General features: G+C 34.7%; 1 pseudogene; it reads left to right on the forward strand.

The window, feature by feature from the left end:
- Positions 1 to 17,105: 17,105 nt before the first annotated feature.
- LOC149812004 (ammonium transporter 3 member 1 pseudogene) lies at positions 17,106 to 25,648 on the forward strand (annotated as a pseudogene).
- Positions 25,649 to 25,952: the final 304 nt, after the last annotated feature.

The raw sequence follows: 25,952 nt of genomic DNA on the forward strand, positions 1-25,952 counted from the left end.
ATAAGAGTCATAATACTATTGAAGAATCTATGCATGTTAGTTTTTGTGAATCTATTGATCAATCTGTTCATATACAAACTAATGATGATGATGCTGAAAGTACAGATTTATTTTTAGATAACACAGCTAAGTCTAATGAAGATGATCATCAAAGAACCTTTGTCGATATCAAAGATCATCCTCAAAAGCAGATTTTAGGAGAACTAACAAAGGGGGTTCAAACTAGAGCTCAGCTAGAACGGATTGCAAACATGGCATTCATTTCTCAACTTGAACCAAAGAAGATTGATGAAGCCATCATTGATGAGTTCTGGATGCTAGCCATGACTGAAGAACTGAATCAATTCCAAAGAAATGATGTTTGGGATCTTATACCTAGACCAAAGGATCATCCAATCATTGGGACAAGATGGATCTTCAGAAACAAGCTAGACGAAACAGGTAATGTTATAAGAAACAAGGCCAGACTAGTATCTCAAGGATACAACCAGGAGGAAGGTATTGATTTTGATGAAACATTTGCTCCTGTTGCTAGACTTGAATCTATTAGAATGCTCTTAGCATATGCAAGCTATATGAATTTCAAATTATATCAAATGGATGTTAAAAGTGCTTTCTTAAATGGTTTTATAAATGAAGAAGTCTATGTAAAACAACCTCCAGGATTTGAAAATGAACAATACCTGGATCATGTTTTTAAACTCAAACGTGCTTTATATGGTTTAAAACAAGCACCTCGTGCTTGGTATGATAGGCTTAAAACTTTTTTATTAAAAACTGGTTTTTCTGTTGGCAAAGCAGATTCTACATTATTTGTTAAAGTAGTGAATAATCATACCCTAATTGTTCAAATTTATGTCGACGACATCATCTTTGGATCTTCTAACAGCACTCTTTGTGAAGATTTTTCTAAGTCCATGCAGAAAGAATTTGAAATGAGCATGATGGGAGAACTCACCTACTTTCTTGGACTGCATATCAAGCAAACCAAGGATGGAGTTTTCATAAATCAATCTAAGTATGCTCGTGAACTTCTGAAGAGGTTCAACATGAACTCAACTGCTTCAAAATCTACTCCTATGAGCACTACTACTGTTTTGGACAAAGATGAAGATGGTAAGTCTGTTGATACAAAGGTATACCGAGGTATGATAGGATCACTTCTTTATTTAACTGCTAGCCGTCCAGATATTATGTTTAGTGTTTGCTTGTGTGCTAGATTTCAGTCAAATCCAAAAGAATCACATCTTAAAGCTGTAAAAAGAATAATGAGATATTTAAAAGACACAGTTGATTTTGGATTATTCTATTCAAAATCCTCTACATTTGATCTAATCTCATACAGCGATGCTGACTTTGCTGGAAGTAAATCTGACAGAAAAAGCACAAGTGGAACATGTCATATGTTAGGGCACTCACTAGTATCATGATTCAGTAAGAAACAAAACTGTGTATCCTTATCAACTACTGAAGCCGAATACATTGCTGCTAGCCTAGCCTGTACACAAGTCATCTGGATGAAACAAACTTTGAAAGATTTTGGTTTAAAATTTGAAAATACAACTATTTTATGTGATAACACAAGTGCTATAAACCTTTCCAAAAATCCTGTTTTACATTCTCGAACTAAACACATTCAAATTAGACATCACTTTCTAAGAGAACAAGTCTTAAATAATATAATTAAACTAGAATTTATACCCACAGATAAATAATTAGCAGACATCTTTACTAAACCTTTAAAAAATGAAGATTTTATAAGAATAAGAAGAGAGCTAGGTATATGTAAATTGAATGATATATAAAACTAAAATATTAAGTTCACTCGAGTTCATAATATTTACTAAATTCATCTTAATAAGGATAATAAAATAACTTTAAAATTTTAATAATCGTGTCTTCCTTTCACATTTTTTTTGGTTTACAAAAGAATCATTTCTAAGGGTCTCAAATACCACACATTGCCTTAAAAGTTGAAACTTCATGTCAAAGTACATTCTACCTCTTGTCATATCATCTTTTACATCACTTTCATAATTATTGTTTCTCATAACTTGACTTTCTCTTTACTATATAGTTACTTTAGTTACTTTTCTCTCTCACACACATACGATTTGAATCTCCATTCATTACTTTGACTCCTTTACTATTTTCCTAAAGAAACTATGAACTCCTTCAATCGAATTCCTTCAAAACCTTGTTCCTCAAACCAAAACTTCTATGAATAACAACACATTCTTTATGTCTTTCATTTTGTCACCTTTCAAGTACACATTAATAATCACACTTTGTCCTATCCTCCTCCACGCATACCCATGAGTACTACCTTCTTTAAATATAAGTAGTATGACACTCTTTCATATCACTCATCTCATAACATCCTTTCATCACCTTTTGTCCTCTTGTGAAAATCCCTTATACGAATAACAATCTTCTACACTTCAACCCATGCACTATATTTTAATAACACCCACTTGTTTCTTGTTTTAGTAGGCCATCATTGCTCACTTTTTCTCTCTCTCTCTCTCTCTCTATCTCTCTTCACGAGTTTCTCATTGTTTCTCTCAAAACAACTTTATGTCTCATCAAAATATCTTCTTCTTTCCATCATTATCACTCCTCTCTCTCACAATAGGCTAGCCGATCTTCAACAAAATAGTATATTCCTCATATTCAAATGATATATCTCTTTCTTTGTCCTTTCAATATACTAAAACTTGGGTCAAAATTTGTTTATTTATCCATCGATCTTTTTGTTGCTACATTTCACGTAAAATATACAACTTATCATCTACTATTTTTGTTGCTAATTTTTTACTATATCATCTACTATATCATAGCCTATGTACAATCAATTATCATCTTTAGCAATCATGACGTTTTTCATATTATATATCTTTCTCTCCAATCAAGACTCATTAAAAACTTCCTCAAGAAAAACTTCATCTTATGTCACTCACACATCTCTGTTTGCCTTTTTCCTACACATTCTTCACGAATACTCTCCATAAAGTAAAAACATCTTATAAAAGGATATTTGTTTTTATTAGGCCATTATTTCACCTCATCTCTGGAAAATCTTTAAAAACCATAGAAAAATTCACTCTTTTGGCTTTATCACACATCAAGTCACTCCATACATGACACAAACTCACAATTCGATAAAACTCTCACATGATAATTCTTTCTTATATATAAAAGAATAATTCAAAACCATGTCCTCCTTGACTTCTTCTCAAATATAATACACTATCCTCCAATCTTGATTTGATTTGTCATTCACAAGCCTCTTAACTTACTACTCACGGATTTCCTTATTTGACTAAATTCTAAAAATCACTCACTTCCAAATGTCATTCAAAACATATCTAAATTATTGACATTCTTCTATTTAATGGATTGGTTCATACCATACCAATTCCACTCGTATCTATCAATTCTCCTACACACTATTACCCTCTTCAAACTCGCTCTCCTTAGTTCTTTTTTTTACAAACTCTTGCAATGGCCTCTTCCTCCTCCAACAATGTGATTACAGCAGCCGATCTAAGGTATCCAGATTTGTTTCACACTTACAACTCACTATGCTCTCGCCCCATTCATGAAGGTAAATTGGTCAACTTTGACGACTTCATGCTCTTTGACTTAGACACCTATCTCTCTAAACTCAAACCTCTAATAGGATCTTCATCCCTAGCTGCCTATTATCCCGAACTATTCCGACTGTTTTATACCAACTTCTCTACTGATCATGAACAGACCTCCATCACCAGCAAAGTCCGAGGACAGCTGATGATTTTCGATGCTTCCGATTTAGGTAGAATTCTAAACCTACCTACCACTGGTACCGACCTTAACACCATAGTACCAATCGACCGATCGGTACTTCGAAAAATACTTCTCTGCACCAACTGCTACCAACTTCCGTGGCACATGAGGAATCTCCAACCTCATGCTCAGCTACTTGCCCAGATTCTTCTCCACAACATCTATCCCAAGCGTCCCCGCCAGGGATTAGTTCCTCGAAAAATCTCTCTTCTTATCTACGCAATCTTCTCTTCTCTTCCGATAAACTGGTCATCCATTCTTTTTGACCTTTTCATTCGTTATCAGAAATTCGAGCCTCTTCTTTTTGGGTGTTTCATAACTCCCATTCTCAAATACTTCCAAGTCCCACTTCACAACAAAGTCATCCTCCGTCCCTCGCAAGTCCTCGATGGAACCACCTTCAATCTAAGGTCCCTGCACATGACCGGCTTTGATGAAGCAGATCCAACATCCTCCTTCAATTACTTTTCTGCTATGATGGATATCGAGCAAACTCAGGATCAAATCCTTCGTAATCAAGCCCTGTTGAAGCAGACTCGCAAGCGGAATCGTGCCGACCGACCACATTCACCTCCTTCACCTTCGAGATAAACTTATTTTTTTTGGTCTGTAATAACTTTTAATTACTTTTGAACTGTAATATTTGGTCTGTAATAACACTTGCTCTGATCCCTTCCTTTTTGTCCATGACAAAGGGGGAGAAAACTTGTCTCCATTATTGGAGAAATATTCTCTCTTTAAACATTATTTCACTTTTTTTATCATATTATTATTTCTATGCATAATGTCTTTTTGACAGGGGGAGCATATTTTGTCATCATCAAAAAGGGGGAGAATGTTGAGAAACTCGGTTTTGATGTCACATAATATGATACACTGTCTCATTTGATTTTATATGATATGATAATATGTCCTCTTGAAAAATGTTATATTATGACTGAATATGTTTTGCCATAAATCTAACGAGTATTTGATGCAAGGATATCTCACCCAATAAGGATGGAGACTTCCTGTTCAAGTACAACTATGGTGCAATCATACTCCTTGAAGAAAAAGCTTGATGAGCCATGCATTCCTAAAGTTCAAATGAAGAGATCGGCTACCTCAAGATGAAGACTTTTTTCTTTTTTAGAGTCATATGTAACAGAACCTTCAGGAACTTGCATATTGCATATTACATACTCATGCATAAACACTATATCATAAAAGTATACGATAGTTTCAAAAAGCTCCTTTTTGAAAACCAATAATTGTACCTTCTTACAACCTTTTATGAAAAAAATATTTTGTCATGTAATAATTGTACCTTACACTATATACAAGACAACATGAAAAAAGGAATGTAGCAAAAAGACAAAAACATAAAATCTGCTACATGGAGAAAACAAATATAATATGTTTTTGAAAAGACTCTAGTTTCCTTCTTTAAAGAAATATTTTTAATATAAGAAGAAGACAAAAACATAAATCGGCTACACAAAAGAAAAACAAATAAAATATGTTTTTGAAAGGACTCTAGTTACTTTTTTTCATAACCATAGAATGTCGACTTACTTGAAGTCATCATTCTCTTTACAAAGCATTAAATGCCTCCTGTAACAAATCCTTGTTAATATCCTTCTCAAAGAATGTCGACCTTCTTTTGGTCTTCATTCTCTCTGGAGACTTTGAAATACACAACATAAAGAAAACACTTGACATGACTATGTACAAATAAATATCTCAAAGCACTCATTGTACTTACACTCATTTAAAGCAAAGAAATACTAATGTACCTCAAATCATTAATTAGAATAAAGACAAAACTACAACTCAACGTTCAATGTACTATTGTAAGAAATAGACTTTTTACATAAAATATGTATTACCTAAAATATTACAACGACTAGTGTACCCTCTATTCTACTTTTATGGAAAAAGGCATTCTCGAATTTATCTAAAAGATATTTTTTGAAATGACATAACATTTCACATTTTAAAAAGTTACAATTCCAAAAATGTAACGACTACTTTTTTAAAAGCTATATAAACACACTCAAATAAACTATTCAAACAAGGGAATGGAATAGACGTGTGAGCTTACAATGAGAAAAATTTCTATTCGATATTTGAAAAAAGAGCCTTGAAAAAGAAAGAGAAAAAGGAAAGAAAGAAAAGAGAAAAAGTCAAGTCCAGGTCTTTGACAAAGAGTATCCTCTGAGTGACAAACAGAACATTCTGAGAATCTTTCATTCGTGCATTCATATCATTCTGAAGGTTCTATAGGAAGTATTGTAACTCTGTTATTCACTGTATTCCTTCTTTGTTGAAAGAAGTAGACCTCTGTGAAAGAGGGTGTTGCCCTTCTCTGTTGAGAGAAGAAGACCTCTTGGGAAGAGGGTGTGCCCCTTCTCTATTGAGAGAAGAAGACCTCTGAGGAAGAGGGTGTTGTACTATTTATCCGGTGACTCGGATGTTATAGTGGAAAGCTCAAGTGGTTTGCTTGGGGACTGGATGTAGGTCTGGATACTGACCGAACCAGTATAAATTCTTTGTTTTATGTGTTGTGCCTTATTGCTTAATTATTTTATTTTATCGATCATTATCATATTTCACTATTCACCCCCCCTCTAGTGGAATTTCAGTATATAGTCTTACAAAATTTTTATACACATTCTACAAAATCTGTTAGAAATCTATATACATCATATTACTCTTGGTAGCGTCGCGTCGTTCGTTGCCTTGTAAGTATTCTTGTCGGCTAAGTTTTTTTTTCTTCCGCAATTAGAAACTCCGTCAATTTTTTGCATAGTTCTGGGCGGAATCCAGGTATATCATCCTGCAACAAAAAGGTAATGTCACACCAATATATAAATTGAATCCCCAATAATAGAGGATAATAAAACATGTTTAAGTGTAGAGCTTACAGCGGCGAAATGAGGTTTTTGTCCATTGTATATTGCTTCAATATACTTCATTATAAATATGCCATAATCGATGTCATTATTTTGTAAAGGAGCATAGTGTGCACAAAGCAAGCTCCACTAGCCAATGTCGACACCCAAAATGTCTTTGAGGAATCCTGCTTGTGGTTAATGCATAATCGAGTAAATTCATGGCCACCATACAATATACAATACACTTATAGATAAAAACTTACCAAATGCACAACGTCACATTGTGCATCTGTGTGAAAGTCCAATGAGTTGTAGATACTTGTTTTTGCCATAAATCCATCACGTATAAGATCCAATGCTCAGAAGTTTCCCAGAGTGTAGGAATCAATATCTACAAATCGATACAATATCTTACAAATCGATAGTACAAATCGTGTTACGACTATTAGGCCTAAACCTTGGATAAGATGTTTCTTCACTTACCTTTTCACTTGACCAAAAGTCTCTGTAGTGATCATCATTACCCCAGCATGATAGTGCATCTTGAAATCCAATGGAGTATGGCATTCGGCGGATGTAAGTCTGTTGAACGAAACAGTGATAATAGTAAGGTTAAAACATGAAGCAACAAGAGTAATGCAAAAAAGAAAATAAACAAATAAAAGAACTGATATACCATGAAATAAGGGGTGACGATGTGTCTAGTATTGTTTTTCATATGCATGACAAAATCGGATATAGTCTGTTTGCAACAAGTATGAACTTGTCAACATACATACCCATGGCATATGTAAATATATAATAAATAGTGGTTTCATACGTACAAAATTACTGATAGTGTTCCCTTCTGCAAATTCTTCTTGCAGTTGATTGATGTTCTCTTGGAGCTCTTTGCAGAGTTTTTGAGAATCTTTTTTTGTGGATGTTCCGCTGACATTAGCAGAATATTCAATAAACGACATTAAAATTCCTTTCAATAATACACAATACAAATCGAATATACGCCATAAAAGAGGCAAATGTTGAAGAAACTCATCACGAGGTTTAGACAATATACGCCTTAATCACCATCGTTGGTCGTGTAACTGTCATCGTCTCCTTCATCGCCATCATTGGTCGTGTAGTTGTCGTCGTCTCCTTCGTCGCCATCGTTGGTCATGTAGCTTTCATCGTCTCCTTCATCACCATCGTTGGCCATGTAGTTGTTGTCATCTCCTTCCTCGACATCGATACCCCATTTGCGACGAAACCGGTTATATGTTTGCTTCACGAACATGTCATTTTTAAAGGAAACGTCGGTTCGTCTGTTCCTTAATCACGAAGCAAATCGAAGCGACACCCTCCTGAACTTGTGTGACGTGTCATTTAGATATAAAGGAAATGTTGTTTCACCTAACGCCCATTTTCAAAAACCGCACCCAAATTAATTGCATTGCGCATTAATTAAATGAATAAACATCTTTTCATCTGCCTTTTATTGTTTGCAAGACAATCGGATCAAGCAAATCCTGATAGCACGTAGCCTTCATACGTACAAATCGTTTCATGATTTTATCGATCATTATGTAAATCGCTAAACGCGATTAGAAAGCTCATAAAAGTAAATCATAATTTCTACAGTACATAATGCAAAACGGTTCTTCGATTTTTATTCATGAAGAGCGAACATATTGTGACTGCATTTGTCTCCCCATATTCTGCACATGCTCGTAAAAGCAAATCGCAATACGATAAATCGTTTCAGCTTTATGTCTTTGGTTGTACAAATCGTGTTAGAACACTTCTTCTAAAACAACAAATCGTTGTCTTTTAGACAATGTTTCGTTATTGTTACCAAGTTAGTCGGTTTCAAGCAAATCGTTGTACATGTATTATATCTGAATCGTTATACCAGATATTGTCCTAGAGCGATTTACACAATGACGTTTGTATCGTTAATGTTAACTCGATTTGTTCTTTACTATGTCTAAACATCATATCGATTTGTTTATTTTTTTCTGCATTTTACAAATCTATAATTGTGTAAATCACAATAGGATAAATCATTCACATAGACAAAGCTCAACAACACAAATCGTGATAGCATAAATCAATTTGTAATTGTTACTTAAATCAGTATCAAGTTGTAAAACAATTTGTATTTATGAAGTTACCTCGATTTTACTTTATCTCGTCTGAACATCGTGTTGATTTGTTTTATGTTTTTCTTTTTCGCCATTTATGAATCAGTAATTGTGTAAATCACGATAGGACATATCGTTCACATTGACAAAGCTTGTAACAGCAAATCGCAATGAGACGAATATTGTTAAATTATGAATCTTAAAGTATTTTGGTTGTAAGTCGATTTTGTATTTGTTAAGTTACCTATATTTGTAGTTTACCAATAAACAACATGGTGATTTGTAAATCCTACAACATAAAACCCTAAATCCTAAACCCTACAACCTAAAACCCTAAAACATAAAACCCTAAACCCTAAACCATAAACCATAAACCATAAACCATAAACCATAAACCATAAACCCTAAACCTTAAACCCAAAACTCAAAACCCTAAACCCTGAATCCTAAATCGTAAACCCTAAAATCCTAAACCCTAAACCCTACAACATAAAACCCTAAAACCCTACAACCCTAAACCCTAAAAACTAAAACCTAAAACCTAAAACCTAAAACCTAAACCCTAAACCCTAAATCCTAAACCCTAAAATCCAAAACCTTAAATCCTACAACATAAAACCCTACAACATGAAAACCTAAACCCTAACACCTAAAACCCTAAACCCTACAACATAAAACCTTAAACCCTACAACCCTAAAACCCTACAACAAACAATTATAACCGGTTGCAAGACAATCGGTATCAAGCAAATCGCGATAGCACGTAGCCTTCATACGTACAAATCGTTTCAGGCTTTTATCGATCATTATGTAAATTGCTAAACGCAATTGAAAAGCTCATAAAAGTACATCATAATTTTCACAGTAGACAACGTTAAACGGTTCTTCGATTTTCATTTATGAAGGGCAAACATATTGTGATGCTCACAAAAGCTAATCGCGATATGACAAATCATTTTTGCTTTATGTCCTTGGTTATACAAATCGTGTCAGAACAATGACATCTGTATCGTTAATGTTAACTGGATAGCATTGTGTTACTAATATAGCATTGTGTAAATAGTGATAGGACATCGTTCATATAGACAAATCTCATAAATGCAAATCGCGATAGGACAAACCGTTTCCGCTTTATGTACGTTGTTGTACAAATCATGATAGAACACCTTCTATAAAACAGTGATAGCGATTTGCAACTTTTACTTAAATATTTATCTCAAGTTGTAAATCGATTTATAATTTACTAAGTCTAAACGTCATGTCGATTTGTGTACACGTGGGTAAAACCCTATTCTATGTAAAACCCTAATACAGATCTATGTAAAACCCTATTCTATGTAAAACCCGACGCAACCCGTTGTCCACGTCCAAAACCCTAATATATTTAACTTCTCTTTCTCTTTTCTGCGGCAGCGCAGCTTCTTCTTCTTCTTCTTTTTTCTCTTCCGCCTTTTTATTCCTTCTATTTTTCTTTCTTCTTTGTTCTTTTGTGTTACTTCTACTTGTGCTTCATAGATGGGGTTTGATGCTGATGACGCAGTTGTTTCACGCCATAAGAAAAGATTTGTATAATCTTTGATGATGATTCTGGTGGTTATCTGCATAATAGACAAGGGGTGATGCTGATGTCCATCTATTTGATCTATTCCTAGTGTCGAGTCATCCATTGTTCGCAACCCATACTTCACAGTTGAAAAAATATTTGCCTAATCTTCGATATACTTCATGACAAATACGTAGTCCCTCAGCTCCTTCAAGGGGACGGTGCATGAGCTTAAGTTGTGAAGCTTATTGTCAAGAGCGCACCAATGCTATAGTCTATGCATAATCGTTACTTCACAGTTGAAAAAATATTTGTCTAATCTTCGATATACTTCATGACAAAATGGTGCAGTGGGCTGCCATTACTAATGAGCTCATTTTCTTGGAGAGGATGTATCCTCAGCTGCACATAGATTCATTTTGCAGCAGGAGGAACACATGGGAACAAGTCTATGCATAATCAAGAGGTTCATATAGGAAAGGGAGCTAACAGCTTAAATTATCATTATGTGCTGCAAAAAAAACTTGCAAAGAGATAAGGACCTCCATTGGTAGATAGATTTGCCTTCTATCATTCTGAGTGACTACCGAAAACCACTCAGTAAACTGAAGGTGCTAGTTGTGTGGGCTACATCTTCTCTGCCTGTTGTAATCCATACCTTCGATATACTTCAGTTCTGCCTGAAAGCAAGCTGGATTTCATGCGTACCTGGATTGCACTCGAAGCACATAACTATTTGGACGTGGGGATGATATTGATGATGATATCTATTTTCTTTGATGATAATGGAAATACCGTTCACATACACATAGCTCATAAAAGCAAATCGCTAGAGAAAAAATATTATTATATTATGATACTTAAAGAATTATGGTTCTAAGTGGATTTGTATCTTTGAAGTTAACTCAATTTGTTCTTTACTAAGTCTAAACTTCGGGTCCATTTGTTTAGTTTTATTTTTTGCCATATATGAATGTCATTGTGTAAATCGCGATGGAACATATTGTTCGCTTAGACAAAGCTCATAAAGGCAAATCGCAATAGTATATTCAAGCGCATTTGGTTCGATTATTTGATGGATTTTGGTGGCATGGTTATACAGATCATGATGTAACAAATCGCGACAGTACGTAGTCTTTATATGTATAAATCATTTCATCCTTTTATCAATGATAGTATGATCGTAAAAGCAAATCGTGATAGGACTACAAACCCTAATCTCGATTCTTACTAATATAGCATTATTGTGTAAATCATGATTTTTATTTATGATAGCTAAACGTGAGATGACGATTTCTAATAACAAGTTCTTAATAATATAGCATTATGTAAATCGCAATAGGACATCATTCACATAGACAAAGCTCGCAAACATAAATTGACTAGTTATAAAACAGTCTAAATGTTGTGTACACGTGGGTAAAAACCATATTCTATGTAAAACCCTAATATAGATTTGTGTAAAACCCTATTATATGTAAAACCCGACCCGTTGTCCAGATCTAAAACCCTAATCTATTTAACCTCTCTTCCTCTTTTTTGCGGCAGCGCAACTTCTTCTTCTTGTTTTTTTTTCTCCTCCGCCTTCGTCTTCTTCTTATTCTCCTTCTCCTTCTCCTTCTCCTTCTCCTTCTCCTTCTCCTTCTCCTTCTCCTTCTCTTTCTCCTTCTTTTTCTTCCTTGTATTTTTCTTTCTTCTATGTTCTTCTGTGTTCCTTCTACATGTGTTTGATAGATGGGGTTTGATGCTGATGATGCAGTTATTTCACATCATGAGGAAAAATCTGTATAATCTTCGAATATGATTATGGTTGTTATCTTTTGTGTATACATCGATATATTCATGACACATACGATTGTGGCATATTTGTCATGAAGTATATCGAAGCTTACGCAGAATATAACGACCATAATCATCTTCAATCGTTGTTGCCATACTGGAGCAATCACAGATATTCTGCATGATAGACCTGAGTCAATCGTTGCCGCCATACCGGAGCAAGCACAGATAAATAGCTTTCCATGATATATTATAACTAAATACTCAATCGTTCGCTTAGACAAAGCTCATAAAGGCAAATCGCAATAGGATTTTCAAACAGATTTGATTCAATTATTTGATAGGTTTAGGTGGGATGGCTATACAGATCGTGATAGAACACATCCTATAAAAAATAAATCGTGATCTCTTATACAATTGGTTGCAAACCAATCGCGATCTCTTATTATAAACAAATCGTGATCACTTTTATTTATGAAGGCCAAACATTACAATGATTTGTTTAGTGTCACTTGTGTGTTACACTTATTAAAAAAAGAATTAAACAATTAAAGAATGTCACATTACAAAAAAGAATTATAGAATTACAACAAATAATTATCGGGATAAAAAAGAATCGCTAACGTTTATTCAGTGACACTTGACGAGTCAAATGGACTATGACATACAAATCATCTCTTTCTTTTTCTTGGTGGACTCTCTTTCCTCGGTGGCTTCTTGGTTCCCTAGATCTTATTACAAACACTGGTCATCGTCTCTACCAGTGTATCATATTGTGACCACATTTGTCTCCACAAAATCCTCACCTGCTTTTGTAAGTCCTTAATCTCCATCTCCAACATCTCAAACTTTGTGGCAAAGACTACCTTCTCTTTTGTGGGTTGTGTTCGCTCCTCAACGTGTACTGCAATTGAGGTAATCGTTGTTGTAGCCGGAGGGAGAAGATGGGCGTGTTTTCTATGCTGAAAGATGACATGATGGGGGACAGGAGGGACGCATGGGTTTCAAATATTCTTAATCTCCAGATTTTGATGCATGGGTTCCCAATATTTTTTGAAATAGTTGGGATCATATTATTGTTCTATATAATCATACGCTATGGCACGATCACCTCCTTTGTTCCAGCTATGCAATTGTTCCTTGTAGCGTTTGTGCCAATTCACGTTCCTGGCCCCACCACTATTCATCTTCCTTCTCACTTCTACAGGCTTCTTTGGGATAGACTGTCTCAAGCCATATTCTAGAAGAACTCAACTACCATGCTGCAACTCGGCTTCATAATTGCTAAAAAACCAAATATTGCAGCTAGACAATCTCACAGCCTCAGCAACAACCTCTTAGTCCTCGTCCTCCCCATTTCTGTACGGTTTCCACAGAACCTGTATATTGAAGATTATGGTTTAGGTATTGATAATTATTCAAGCTAATGAATGCTAAATATTAAAATGATTTATAATAACAAGTGTTAAATATATTATAACGACTGTTACTAAGAATGCTAATGATTACAACGACTTACAATAACGAAAGTTAAATGCTCAAGGGATAACGATTTATAATAAAGAATACAAAATCCTGCAATAATCATTACTTAAGAATGCAAACGATCACAATGACTTACACTAACGAAAGTTAAATGCTCAAGGGATAACGATTTGTAATAAGAAATATAAAATCCTGCAACGATCATTACTTAAGAATGCAAACAATTACAATGATTTACATTAATAAAAGTTAAATGCTAAGGCGATAAGGATTTGTACTAAGGAATACAAAATCCTGCAACAATCATTACTTAAGATTGCAAATGATTACAACAATTTACACTAATGAAAGTTAAATGCTAAAGCGATAACGATTTATACCAAAGAATACAAAATCCTGCAACGATCATTACTTAAGAATGCAAACAAATACAACGATTTACAGTATTGAAAGTTAAATGCTAAAGCGATAACGATTTATATTAAGGAATACAAAATCATGCAATGATTATTACTTAGGAATGCTAAACATTTCAACGATTTATACTAATGAATGATAAATATTGAAACGATTGTAAACGATTTTAAACCATTTACCTCATTTAATTGCAGGCCATCTAAAATGAACTTGGCATTATCTTTCTTGACATTTATTCTAGCCCACCGACCGATCTTTAGAAAACCATAAATCGCAGGGCCACACTAAGGACGCAAGGCGACAATATGCTCCCACAACCAGGCCTACAAAATCATATGTATTAGTAAGATTATAACCTTCAACTATCTTACTCTACAACTATAAAATATGTAATAAATAATTACTTGGACAAATGGCCAAAACCCTATGACGGTTTTTGTACCATTACTCGCATGGTCAAGTTGATTGTACAAGTATACGAGCATAGCAGCACCCCATGCATAATTGTTGACTTCATCTAAGTCTTTCACGAATTGCATCCACAGGTAACTTATTCTCGAACCAGACAAATCAGAAAATAAAGTAAGTCCAAAAAAATAAAGAAGGAAGCCGCGTAACTCTTGGTCAGCTCTTTCATATGCACATGTAATGGACCGACCTTCCCATTTATTGCGAAAAGAATAAACTTTCATCGATGTGGAATTGCTTCCACCAGAAATACATTGCCTTTATTCATCCATCAACATTCCTAAAAGGGCCATGCACTTGTCCCTTGCGGTATAGTTTGAATCCCGTAATAGGACATCATTTCCATGGCACTTAAGGCTCGTAATCCACGTTACATCTTTTAGGGTCATGGTGATCTCAAAAGAATTGAACTGGAATGTGTTTGTCTTATTATTCCACTTATTTACCAGGTGGGTCATGGTGTTTCAGCACATTTCAAAATAATGTGGGTCCAGAAGACTGCCGAAGTGCATGTTTCGTAATCGATCTTTTTGATATTCATTAAGTTGTTCATACCACAACAGCACTATAGGCCACTGACACCGCTCTCTGAGCTTTTCACTTGGTGCTCTACTTCTCTTATGACCTCTCTGTAACACAAAATAGCATATTATTCGTATCAATTGTAAATTTATCTCATTTGTACTTCTACACATCGTTGTACACAGTAATCGCTATAAATAATAATCGTTGCACGCACGCTATCACAGTAATCGCTATACATAGTAATCGCTATACAAAATCATACCTATAATAGTAAATTGTTCACAGTAATCACTATACATAGTAATCGCTATCACAGTAATGCCTATCAAGTAAATCATGACAGACAGGATCGATTTACGTACCTTAGTCACATTTTTTCTCCTCTTCATCCCCTCCCTCCATCTTCTGCCTTTTTTGTTGCTCTACCGCCTCCCTCTACTTTTATACTTCTTCCTTCCTTCGTTCCTTCGCCTCCCTCCTTTGCTTTTCAATTTCTTCCTTCCTTTCCCTTTCATTCTCTTCCTCCTCTTGCTTTTTCCTTTTTCTTTCATTCTCTTCCTTCTCCTGCTTCTTTCTTTCCCTTTTCTTTTTTTCTTCCTCCTGCTTCTTCCTTTCTCTTTCCTTATCTTCCTCGTCCTCCTTCAATTTCATTTGCCTTTCCTTCTCTTCCTCTTTCTCCTTCCTTTGCCTTTCTTTCTCTTCCTCATCCTGATGTTTTTTCCTTTGCCTTTCCTCTTCCATATGTATCATTTGTCTTTCCTTCTTTTCCTCCTCCTTCTTCTTCTTCAATTGCCTTTCCCTCTCCTCCTTCTTCTCCTTATTCTGTTTTTGCCTTTCACTTTCCTCCTCATCCTTCTTTATTTGCCTTTTCTTCCGCTGCTTTTCAAAATATTCTTGCTTCATCATTTGCCTTTCCTTCTCTTCCTCTTCCTTCTTCTTCTTCAATTGCCTTTTTCTCTCCTCCTCCTCCTCCTTATTCTTTTTTTGCCTTTCCCTCTCCTCCTTCATTTGCCTTTTCTTCCTTTGCTTTTCATTCTCCTCCTCCTTCCTTTGCCTTTCCCTCTCCTCTGCCTTCTTCCTTTGCATTTCCCTTTCCTCCTCCTCCTTCGTCTGCCTTTGCTTTTCATTCTCCTCCTCCTTCTTCCATTGCTTTTCCTTCTCTTCATCATTTTTTTTCTTCTTCTTCTTCATCATTTTTAGTTCTTCCTCATTCTTCCTTTGCTCTTCAGCCTCAATATCTGATGGATAATCCTCCGCATAATAAAATTCCAATGCTTTATCCCTATCTTTATCATTCTCAATCTTCATTATATTTTGGTACCTTTCATAACGCTCATATAGATGGGACTGACGGATAACTTCTCTAATAGTCATCCCATAAAACGATAGGGGGTTTCTTGTCTGACGAACTGTAAACATTGCTAACCTGCACAACACATAAATTTAATCGCATCATTATACGTTACAACTGCATCCCCAAGTATATAATAATACAAATTATCTCATTTGTTAAACAATCACCAACATTATAAATCATCGCAATATTTGGCTTCATAAGTAAACATCATTGTAAGATTTGGCAAACTTAAGTACAAATCGAGGTAACTTCATAAATACACATCGCTACTGCTTTAAATATATAAATCATTGTTGCTTCAAACTTACAAATCATTGTATAAATCGCAATCTTCATAAGTACATATCGTTGAAATGTTTGGCCTTTATAAGAACAAATCGTGCTAACTGTTTTTCGACGCCCAGAAGGTGGATAGGTACAAATCGATTTGTTTCTGTATGATAATAGGTGTTATTTAGCATGAAGACGGCCACCCAGTTGTAAGATTTAGAATTCACATTTACAAATCAATTGGTTTGCATAACGAAACCTTACACGAAACTCACTGAAACAATAGGAGTTTTGGTAATCCGACAGTGGAGGAGAAACACCCAGAAGGTAGACACAGCCAATGGTGGCAACGATGTTGCCACTGCGCAGACAACGACAAAGGATGCTTCGGCGACAGCAGACGACGACAAAGGGTGTTCTGGCAGCAACAGACGATGGCAAAGGGTGCTTTGACGGTAGCCGACGATGATAATGGGTGCTCTGATAGAGTTTGCTGCTTAGGGCAAAAACGGAACATTTGGACTTTTTGAAGACTTAAGATCATCCTCCCTTTTCTGGATCGAGGACAATTTTGTCCTTTTCTCGAACCGTCGTTTCACTTTTCTAGATGGAGAGCAGTTTTGTCCTTTTTTTGAACCATCATTTCACTTTTCTAGATGAAGGGCATTTTTGTCCTTTTCTTGAACCGTCGTTTCATGATGAGAATGGCGGTAAAGGGTATTTAAATCTTTTCAACTCTAACGCTAAGTGATGCTGACACACACGGGGATACGAACCCCACATGCTTATATATGTGGTGCTCATTCGGACCCTCGAACATGCACTATAGCTAACGACCGTCTTCGGGGGGAAACATATAACCTTCTTCACTAAATCAGTGGTGAATCGTATTGGTCATCCATCATGTGCATTGTACGATTACGCACAAAAAAAATAGCATCAAAATGATGAGTTTTTTCAACAAAGCGGTGACAAAATTGTCATCACTAATGAACAAACAAGCATTAGCGATGGCAAAAATCGCCTCTAAAGGTCATTGTTGGCAATTTTTGTCACCACTAATGCTCATTTTTTCACCCAGAGCAATAGTGGTGATAATTTTGCTGCTGCTAATTCCCCTTTGTCGGAAAGATTTGGTAGCTATATATCAATCACTATATATATATATATATATATGTGTGTGTGTGTGTGTGTGTGTGTGTGTGTGTGTGTGTGTGTGTGTGTGTGTGTGTGTGCAGAGAGAGAGCTGAGCTTAAACATCCACAAGCTTAGCTCGTTTGGCTCATTTACCAGCCCCACTGGCCACCCATTTATGTGAAGTGATCGATGTATTCATTTGTTTGTTATATGCACTATCAAGTAAATGGTCAAATGCTCTCACTCTCTCTCTCAACAAAATTCCCACAAATTATATCATTTTCTTCATGTCTTCACCACTACTAACACGATTTGACTTAAAGAAAATGGAAAAGGTGAAAGCACAGATAGCACCAACTAATAAAAGAATGTCAGCTGCCGGTAAGAAAGTCAAAAAATGTTGGCTGAACTTGGATATTCCGTGCTAGATCACTATCTTGCATGAACTTTGATTTGAACTAGATTTTCGTCACCCACCCTAATGAACTAGATTTTCATTTGGGTTGAAACCAGTGATCTCAAAGTTTTTCCCATCCTAGTAACCCTGCACTTGTCTCTTAGAAATCTTAAGAAAGGAGGTTGAAACCTGCAAGTTCAATGCGCTTCCTGGTGGGTAGGCATGTAAGGGAGACAGGGTTTCACACACAGTAGAAGTAAACATTTTCCATTGTCAGGGCCTTCTTATCTTATTTTTATTTAATCACTCCTTTGTGGTTGTGGTTGTGGTTGTGGTTGTGGTTGATGTAATCTATTTCAGAATCTTTGCTAGTTTTGCTTTTTCATGTAATTTTTTTTACTGAAATTTGCCACTGTGAACTCATTAAAACAAAGCACCTTGGAATAGTGTTTTCGCATTGTGGTACACTTTTCGTGCTTACACAATGGACCAAACGAAAAAGTCATTCGGTAGGAGGCATCTAAACATCGAGTAAGCCAAAAAAGTATGTATGAACGCTTCCTAAAAAGTTATGCAAAGTGACAACAACAATGCTTGATATAAATGAAGATCAACCAAATTTAACAGGGTACGGCTCCAAGCCCTAATTTCACAATGTGAAAGATGTTTCTTCCACACTCCTTAAATACAAGAAGAAAGGAGATCACTTAACAAACTTGTTTTGAATCTCTTAATTTTGTGAGATTAAGAGCATCATGGGCTTACTTTTTTAAATAAGCCAGTGCGGTGCGATGATCATTTCTTATCGCCGCAAGCCTTTTTATCGTTCTGTCACAAAGATCGGTCCAAGACAAGGAGATTCAATCTTATTTATCTATTTGGTAGGAGTCTTGTTGATCTCATCTCCACATTTAGAAGTTATCTTTTCGTCCTTGGATAGTATCTAATCATTTTTGTCTTGAAGATTTCCTTTTAATATCTTTGTTTTGATAGGATTCACCCGCTTGGCATCATTAGATGATGAATCCGACTGTGAAACGTGCTTGGACCTGGTTCTCAACTTATCTGATTCATTGCTCTGTGCTCCCTAGCAAGCTAATGGGAGGATCATACGAAAGCTTGGACTTGAACTTGATGAAGTGAGAGCAACATAGGTGATGCGATTTTGAAAAAAATAATTTTAAAACAAAAAATTGTGCACCAAATAATAATTGTAAACCACTTCTTGCACTTGTTGTAGAGTAGCAAGTCAGATCATCTCCTCGGGGAATGGGATTAAAGCAATACAATTCACTACAAACCTCACTTTATTAATACCTCCAAAAAAATTACACTAATGTTGAAATACAATGTCAAACTAAAATAAAAACAAAAACAATAAGAAATAACAATTCTAAGCTACACTCGGGACTCTCTAGCACGATCCACAAAACTTTGAAAAATATGTCCACCTCAGCCCACCCTCCTCCTTGTTCTGTAACTCGCCTAAAAGAACTTGTAGCACAAATAGACAAGTTGCTATATTCTATCTTAAACAGTTAACATTATAAATATGCAACAAAAGAAGAATTAATTGACTAAATTACTCTAATCTAAACTAAAAATAACAGAAAATAATCTCCAAATAACTAAAGAAATCAATTAACTAAGTTACCACTAAGCTACTAAGCAAGTAAAACAATTAAGAAAAACTACACTATAACTAATTCAATCTAACTTAATCAAATAAACCTCTAGTTTTCTATCAAAATTCAGAAAAAAAAACTCTGCTAAAAATACTTAAATAAACCTAAAAATATATGCAGTAAGTACGAACACGAACGAGAATTAAAGAAGATTACTAAATTACCTTAAACTATGCAAACTAGCTAAAAACGTCCAAGATTAAAGACTGCAATTTGGCAAAAAAATGGTTTTCGAAAACAAGATGGAAACCTATTCAAATCGACTTTCATTCAAGTGAAACTTTCCAGATTTTAAGTCAACATCCTGACGAAGCTAACGAAATTAATTTCGGGTCAAAACTCTACACAAAACTATATAAAATGATGACCCAAAGTTTGATAGAAATTCTATCAATTTTCTGCAACTAAACTATCAACTATGAATTAATTATAATTAACACAATTGGGAATCTAATTAAGCACAACTAAATAAAATAGAATTAATGCTAAAACAAAAACTTAATTACTGCTAATCTATTCTAAAACATGAATAAACAAAAAAAATCAGTTATACTAAAAACATAGGAAACTAATTCATCTACACTAACTACAAGATTGACAATAAATGAATTGACCAACAATTAAAAGCTGTCAACTAAACTACTTAAAGCAAATGACAAATAATTAATTCAGCAATTGAAACAAATAACTAATGATGATGTGAAGCAAATAAATAAAAATAAGCTATCTAATTTTATTTATCTAATTAATTAATATCTAAGAAACCTACGACTAAGCTAATTAACTAGTTAACTTAAATTATTCAATTAAAGTAATTACACGAAAGCAAATATCTAAACCCGATCATAAAGTACATTAGAAACTAATCCTATTCTAAAATTAAAGCACAAACCTTTCTAAAAATTTAATTATCTAAATTGAAAAGTAAATATTCAAGGAAAAGGACAACTATCTAAGAAAATATTACCAAATTAAAAATGCAAGATTCTAATTTAGAAATTTCTTAAAACTAATTGTATAACCATAAAAAAAGATTAACAACTAATCTAATCTATTACAAAAAGAAAAACACTTAATTGCCTAAGAAAAATTAAACTAAGACAATAATTAATTCTAGTTTTGAAAAGACTTGAAAAATGATTTTTTAAGACTTGATTTTCTGACAAGTAAAACCTGATTTTCTGCAGAAAAAAGAAAAGAATAAAAATAACCTAAAACGGTTCTCATAAATTAGGAAAAAATGCATACACGACTCCTTTAGATCCTAGAAAAACACAAAAATAAAAATCACCGAAAAACTCAAAATATTCTAGCCTAAAAAGATCGGGGATCGGAGTTGGGTCGGATATTGATTCTGCATAAATTGGTTTTGTAAAATCAAAACAAAACCTTGATAAAACGTTAATATCTCCCAAACGATTGATGCAATCAACAAAAAATTTGGACTGTAGATTCTAGATATATATACAAAACTGCTCACAAAAATTCAGCTCAAAATGATTTCAGGATTGGCATGGAGAAACAAAACAAATTGATATTATATTCCAGACAGAACTGGTTCTTTAATCCACTATCAATATTTTGGCCAAAGAAATGACCCAAAAAATATTTTTTCTATAAATTAGATGTATTAAACTACTAAAAAAATAAAACAAAAATTAATCACTATAGAAAGAAAGAGAAAAGGATTTTTGAAAACAGAACAGAAATCTAACTATGCAGAAATTTAATTAAACAGAAATCTAATTACTCTATTATGAAGGAAACAAATTTTTTTTCAATAAAAATAACTAAAACAGATGCAAATGTGAATAAAGAGATCTGATCTAATATCTAAACTATGATGCAACAAAATAAAGAAATAAATACGCAAAACAAATTAGAATGTGCAACTGTAACTTGACTCGATCTTAATCTATAAGCAGTAGGTGAGAAGATGCACCTCAAGGGTTGCCCGACAAGTTCTGGGGTAAAAGAAAGTGAACTTTTGCTTGAATATCAAGACACACACATTTTTTTGTTGTTGGAATAATGTTCTTTGTTGTAGCACGTTAGAACCGAGTTGTCGAAGGGGGAGAAATGATGGAGAAGAAAAGAGATCGATCGGTTGCAGAGGGAGAGTTTCTCGGTCACCGATCATGATGGTAGATGGTGGTTCTCACCAAATCTGAGATAGACGCTCCAGACGCAGATATCTGCAGCAAATATGAAAAAACAAACAATGAAAAAAAGAAAAAAACACGAATAATACGGAACGGAGAAGAAATCACAGAAGGAAGAGAAGAAGAAAATGGCAAAAGAAAAATGAAGAAGATGAAAAGAGGGCCGGCATGAAACCCTAGGCAAAAGACGTCAACTACAGGGCTGGACGTCCCCTTTTAAAGAAAAACTTTATGAAAAAATTCAAAAACAAGATTGAATGTACAATTATTTCTAAAAACTACCTAAACTACCTAAAACACACCTATGCGCCAATTATGGGGGCTTTTTTCGTTATTTTTCTTTCTTTGACTCTTTGAATCTTGGTTCATTTGGAGTTTGGATCAGATCTAAGGTCCATTAAGAAAGGCTTTAGATCGGATCTGGATCCAAATCACATTGAAAGCGGATTCAGTTATCTTGAAAAAACTCTAACTACCTCGTTTTAACTCAGTTTCTAATTAAATTCAAATTATGGATTCTTCATACTTAAAACATCATAAACATGGGTACTAAGGCTATAAAAGCACATATAAATGCACGAATCTATGATAAAATGATATACAATTCATGCATTATCAGTGGGCCCTTAGTAAAAATAACAACTAACTGATCAAAAGAGCCCAAAACTCCAATGTTGACCTCATGTTGTTTGACTCGCTCATGAATGAAATGATAAATCCTATTCAATGTGCCTTGTTCAAGCATGAAAAACAGAATTTTATCCCATCACACACTTATATTTCCACAATATAAGGCAGCATGTAATGGATAGATATCAAACCCATAAAGATTCAGCAACTACCATGGTCATCAATTTATAATCTGCTTAAGCACTAAATAGTGAAACTGTCAGCCCAATCCACAACAGAAAACATGAACAGACTGGATTGAGAAGATGTAGAAAAACATAGACCAAACCCCAAGGTTCCTTTAATGATATTTCAAAATATATTTGGCAGCCAAGAATCTAAACTAAGGTAGGCACAAATTCTAGGACAGAGAAACAAGATAAACAGCTTGTTGTTTAGCTAGGCTCGGCTCGTGAGAAATTTGGTTCAACTTAAATTGAGCTCAGTGAGCCAAGCTATGAGCTAGCTCATTTAGGTAAATGAGCTGAGCACAAACATGGCAAGCACAATTGGCTTGACTTGTATAGGTCATTTTACATATTATATATTTATATATGCATGTATATTATATATTTTGTATATATTATATATATTATATACATAAAATGCATATCATAAATATTTTGTATATGGATTAAACATGTATTTATATGTATTATACATATATTTTATAATTACCAAACTTCAAAAAACACTTAAAAAAAATAAAAGATGAGCCAGCTCGTGATCGGCTCGCAAAGAGAAGGGGTGTAGCCTTAGGGTATGTTTGATGGCTTGTCTCGGGTTGGACGAAATGAACAAAAAGAACAAAACAAAACATTGGTTCTGTTTGTTCTGTAACAACTACTCCAAGTCCAACATTTGTTTGGACCGTACTTAAATGCTATGTTACAAATGTCCGTTGTTTGATGACGTTGTGCGAACAACTTGGGCAGTCATGGATAATGGGTCAAATTACTTCATTTTGGATCGTATGACCCGATCCATCCACCATTTTACATGTTTTAACAAGTTTTTTATGTTTTTTTGCCTGAATATGGATTCAGTTGTGAAATTATATTTAAAATCATGAATTTTTGCCCTAAATATGGATTTGAAATTGGATTTTTGCCATAAATATGAATCTCGAATGGGATTTTTGCCCCGAATATAGATTTTTGCTCCAAATAAGGATCTCAAATTGGATTTTTGCCCTGAATATGGATCGCGAATTGAATTTTTATCCCAAATATGGATTTTTGCCTCAAATATGGATCTTGAATTGGATATTTTCCATGAATATGTATTTTTGTATCAAATATGGATCTCAAATTGGATTTTTGTCCCAAATATATGCTATGCTCTCTCTCTCTTCTTTAGAGAATGGGTGGTTACAATGTACTATGATCTGATCTGGAACAAGTTTGGTTTTAGATCTGATGATTTAAGCAGATTAACACATACAGTAGCTAACATGACCTTCATTGTTCTACTAAACTCTATATATGAAGACAAAGGATTATTCATAACATGGTCTTTATTCATCTGCAAAAATTCAACTAGATACAAAAGAGTATGAAATTTGTTTGTCTTCAACTAGAAAAAAGAAAATATCCCATGTTTGTCTTCAGACTTGACAAATGAGATCATTGAAGCAACTTCTCCAATTGTGGACTGTGAAAAGATCAACAGATTGACAATTTATTAAAGTTTGCACTTTTTGTATGCCATATTGTAAATTATTTGTTTACCCTGCTTTTGGGTTTATTAATCCAATCAGTTAAAAACTTAAGAGATGTAAGAACCAATTCCAAATCTAAAGCTGCTATAAAGCGGTGATGAAGCTGCAAACGGAAAATAATTTGCAACTCCTGGTTTAGTGGAATTAAAATGAAGTAAACAGCTAACGGATGTTTTCTAGTTATTTAACATCAATATGAATTCCTAACGACTCAAGAATAGTACTAGAATTGGCATTGGGCGGGAAATTTTCCCATACACCAGCAGTTCACACGGACAACTCTACTAGAATGACATAAGCACCTGTAACCATCCGTTGATGTCTTCTGGTGAGTCCTCAAAGATCTTGAACAAGATCGACTAGAAATTATGAGAATAGTCCAAAGTCCTCAAATTATTAGTAGCAACCTCAGGAGTGTAAGGATGTCGAGCCCTCTGTACAAATACACTTATTTCATGCAACTCTCCATCAAGATGACCATTATTCCCCGTGATTGTTGCTTTATTCTGCTGAATGAGAATCTAAATAATTATATAAAAAAGCAAATTAGAGATAAATTTCATATCAGAAAATTGCAAATGTGGACCCATATACAGAAGAATAGTTAGAGAATAAGAACCTGCAAGCTTGAGCATATTATTCCACAAAATTCATGTTCTCTATAACACCTCATTGTAACTTTGCATTTGATGACAAGACATCACATTTTCCATTATATATATTGACCACTGAGCTGCCTCCATCTTATGCAGGACTTGTAGAAGAATGGGCTGCAGTCATAATGGGCTTTGTTTCAGGAAGCATACCCTGGTACACCATGATACATCTTTATAAGAAGTTGGCATTTTTGTAGGAGGTTGATGACACACTTGGAGTCCTGCACACTCATGCCATTGCAGGGATCCTGGGTGGAGCATTGAAAGGCCTATTTGCTCATCCGACGCTCTGCAGCATGCTCCTTCCCGTTACCAACTCCAGTGGGGATTTCTGTAGACGCCCAGGTGGAGTTCAATTTCTCAAGCAGTTAGCTGGTGCTTGTTTTGTACTTGGTTGGAATGTGTTGGTCGCGTCCATTATCCTACTAGTGATCCCCATGTTTATACCTCTGAGGATGAAAGAGGAAGAACTCATGAATGGAGATGACACAACCCATGGGGAAGAGGCATATGCTCTTTGGGGTGATGGAGACAAGTACAAAGTATACTAAATGAAGGGCGTATGCAATGGCCTCAAGGTTAACTCCATTACGGTTTCCAAAGCCATTAAATAAATTTCATTTCAAAAAAAAGCATAAGTTGCTGAAAGCTGGAAATTAAAGTTGGTAGTGAAAATCCTGCATAACCTCAAATTATAGAAATCCATTTATGCAAAAATTTCATGATTGTTTATTGTAGACCATGAAGCATAAAATATAAAGCAACTGAATGAGCTAGTCTGTAGTGACTGAATTCATTATTTCTTAAAATGGCATGTAGTAACACAAACTGGATTTAGAAGTCAACCAAGAATGC

Source organism: Nuphar pumila, chromosome 17, assembly GCF_984573655.1.
Source record: "Nuphar pumila chromosome 17, dmNupPumi1.hap1.1, whole genome shotgun sequence".
Taxonomy (NCBI): Eukaryota; Viridiplantae; Streptophyta; class Magnoliopsida; order Nymphaeales; family Nymphaeaceae; genus Nuphar; species Nuphar pumila.